This window comes from Eubalaena glacialis, chromosome 4, assembly GCF_028564815.1.
Source record: "Eubalaena glacialis isolate mEubGla1 chromosome 4, mEubGla1.1.hap2.+ XY, whole genome shotgun sequence".
NCBI lineage: Eukaryota > Metazoa > Chordata > Mammalia > Artiodactyla > Balaenidae > Eubalaena > Eubalaena glacialis.
The window spans coordinates 117,364,117-117,367,954 of NC_083719.1; positions in this window are offsets into that span (position 1 = coordinate 117,364,117).

Below are 3,838 nucleotides of genomic sequence, written 5' to 3' on the forward strand. Positions count from 1 at the left end.
GGAAAAAAGGGGGGGGGGCCTTAACTGTGGAGAGTGGGGCCTAAGCAAGGACGAGGTTTGGGTGGTGGGCGGGGCCAATGCTCAGGACCCACAGGGCTGGAAAAGGTGCTGGGGGCTGTGGGGGATGGGGCTTAGGCTCAAGGAACAGAAGGGGCCCAGGCCTGCCCCCCAGCCCAGTCTCAGAGGGCAGGGGACCTCACCTGGGAGCTAGCAGGCTTCCTGGGCTCGAGAGGGCAGGGCAAACGCCTTCCTCTCCTCTTCTGCTCCTCCAGTCTGGGGTCTGGGAGGGCCCCTCCCACCTGCCTCCCCTGATCTCCCCAGCCTCCCTCCTATGCCCCCAAGGACCCATGTGGCCTGGAGGGCAGGGGATCGGCCTGGGAGCTCAGCAGGCTCCCCTGGCCCAAGTGGGTGGGGCAATTGCCCTCCGTTCCTCTCCCGCTCCTCCTGGATGGCCCCTCTCGCCTGCCACTCCTGATCTCCCCGGCCTCCTTCCTATGCCCCCAGGACCCACGTGGCCTAGGTGGGGCTTTAGATAGGGAAGGAAGCAGCTTGGGAGCTCAGTAGGCTCCCCTGCCCAAGTGGGCCAGGTGATCGCCCTCTGCTCCTCTCCTGCTCTTCCCAGAGAGTCCCTCCCACCTGCCTCTCCTGATCTCCCTGGCCTCAGGGGCGCTGATCTTGTCTGACCTCCACTTCTCCTCCCCGTTGGGTCCCCCTAGTCCTACCCATTCACTTCGGGGTTCCTCCCATCTCCTTGGGGGTCAGAGTCCCCCACCAGTGGCCAGTAGATGCCCTAGTTGTGGGGAGACGCTAACTCCACATCTTCCCACACTGCCATCTTGACTTCTCCCTTGACAATTTAACTTCAGGTTCATAAGTAGGTTGATTATATCCATTGTCAGGATTTCATATTGGTTTCTGCTTTGTGAAACTTTAAATGTGCCAAAACAAATATGAATCCCTTATAACTCAGCTGTAATTTATTTTATAGAAATATCAGGGAATTCGCTGGCGGTACAGTGGTTAGGACGCAGTGCTTTCACTGCCGGGCTGGGGTTCATCCCCTGGTCGGGGAACTAAGATCCCGCAAGCGGGCCCGGCCAAAAAAAAGAAAGAAAGAAAGAAATACCATATAAGTCTGAACTCACAGCTTCTTTCCTATAGTTGAGTTTTCCCACTTGCAGAATAGTGATAGACCTCATTATACTCTGACTTCCTGACTCCAGCCTCCTTTCCTCCCCTACCCCTGCCCCTTTATTCAAGTGTAGCCCTGGTTGCGTAATTAAAGTCAATAATGAGTCTAAAGAAAGAATTTTCTTTAAAATTTTGTAATTCTTTTAATTCCTTGTTTTACCTTAGGGTAATCAGGATCTCCTTTTTTACATAGAATTTTAGATCATATTGACTTTATATGTATAAGTACAATAAGGTTACCTTGCTTAGCATTCCTTTCTAGGTTGTGATATGAGTAGTATAAGCTTTCAGTATTTGAACATTTTGTAGTGCAACAGATAGGATTATATAAATGACAAATATTGCTAATATCTTTATGTAGCATATCATTTCCCTTTTAAAAGATATGTTCTTTGTGAGAAAAGTGCTTTTCCCCCTTTTTATCTAGAAAAAATGTTTTAAGCCAGAGACACATCAGCTATCTATTTGATCACTACGAAGCTATCGACATTGTCACACAAATAGCAGTTGTAAGGATTTCCTGGAACTTAACAAAAGTAACTTAAAAAAACAACAGAAAAAACCCTTTTTCAGAAATTAATAGAATCATGTAATCGCCTTAGAAAGGGCATTTATGTTGTATTAACCATATCTGAAAAGCTACTCATAATGAGCTTTCTCTTGCTATAAGCATTCTCTTAAAACATTTTGAACAGGGCTTCCCTGGTGGCGCGGTGGTTGAGAACCTGCCTGCTAATGCAGGGGACACGGGTTCGAGCCCTGGTCTGGGAAAGATCCCACATGCCATGGAGCAACTAGGCCCGTGAGCCATAACTACTGAGCCTGCGTGTCTGGAGCCTGTGCTCTGCAACAAGAGAGGCCGCGATAGTGAAGAGGCCCGCGCACCGCGATGAAGAGTGGCCCCCACTTGCTGCAACTAGAGAAAGCCCTCGCACAGAAACGAAGACCCAACACGGCCAAAAAAAGATACATATATAAATAAATAAATAAATAAATAAATAAAAGATTACTATTAAGAAAAAAAAACATTTTGAACAGAACATTATGAATGTATTTAAAACCACTGAACTATATGCTTTAAAATGGGTAAGATGGTAAATTTTATGTTTGTGTATTTTACCACACACAAAAAAAACCACACTGAAGTAATTTATAGTCCAGATGTGAGAGACAAGGTATAGATAACTTTAGGACAGTATTAGCCATGTTGTGTAGATTTCTCTATGTCATGCTTAAAATTGTTTTATTCTACAACAATAATATTTCTTTGGGATAAAAAGTGTTCTTGATTCCTTCAGACTTATGTCGGACTTTCCCACGGGCGTTAGGCATTTTGTGAGAATAAAATCTTGGGCAGGGAACGGGGCATTGGAAGAATGGGCCAAGGAAGGAAGCAAAGCCTGCTTCTGTGTCCAAACAATAGTGTTTTCTTTATGCAGGACTTCTTTAGAACCTTGAATATTCTTATAAGTATGTGGATTATAACATTTCCCAAACTTATTTGACCCCTAAATCTATAACCAAACCATGCTATTTTAGTTTAACTTCCTTGTTTTATAGATGTGAAAGTTCTGATCTGGAGAAGTTGAATGACTTGCTTAAAGTTACCTAAGAGCAGAATAATGAGAAAACGTCAAAGGATATATATATATATATATATATATATATATATATATATTAAACATAAATACAAGTTTTCTTTTTGTTGTTGTTTTGTTTTGTTTAATATTTATTTATTTATTTGGCTGCACCGGATCTTAATTGCAGCACGTGGGATCTTTAGTTGCGGTGTGTGAACTCTTAATGCGGCACGTGGGATCTATTTCCCTGACCGGGAATAGAACCCAGGCCGCCCCCCCCACCCTGCATTGGGAGCATGGAGTCTTAGCCACTGGACTACCAGGGAAGTCCCATCAAAGGATATTAAGACTTGGAAAAACTGAATTCTGCCTGTTGCCCCTGCTAATATCAGCAAGAACATAAACAGGTTGTAGAATAACCATTATAATCCTTATGGAAACTTATTTTCATTAACATAATTACACGTGAAATGGTTAGTTTCCAATATTTATAGAAAGGTTGTCAAATGGTGGTGAATGAAGGTTTAGATGGAAGATAGTGTCTATCACGTTCATGTCTGTGTTCTTGGATGTTGGCAGATGAATTGGCCTCCTGGTTAAGCATGTTCTAGGGATAATTTTCCCTTCTCTAGGCAATGATCAGGTTTGCCTGTGTGTATGGATTGAGGAAATAATTTTTAAAAACCCATACATAATAAAAGGCATCGGTGCATGGTTAAAAAGGGGGAGGGGTACTTGTTACTTAAGTCAAAGAAGTGTTTAGCTTGAAAAACTCATGTGTATACAAGAATGTGTGTATAAATATTTACCAAAACATTGTAATAGTGAAAAATAGGAAACAAATGTCCATCACCTAAAGAAAGGAAACATTATGGTTTAGACACCCACTAGCAAAATGAACAGCAGTAAAAAGGAATAAACTATAAACTAGATCCTCATGGAAAAATATCTTACTATGTTGAGGGAAAAGCAATGTATAGAAGAATACATGCCATGTAACACGTTTTAAATAAAAGTTTAAAAACATGATAACAAAGCTACGTTGTTTATGGACACATAGAAAAGTA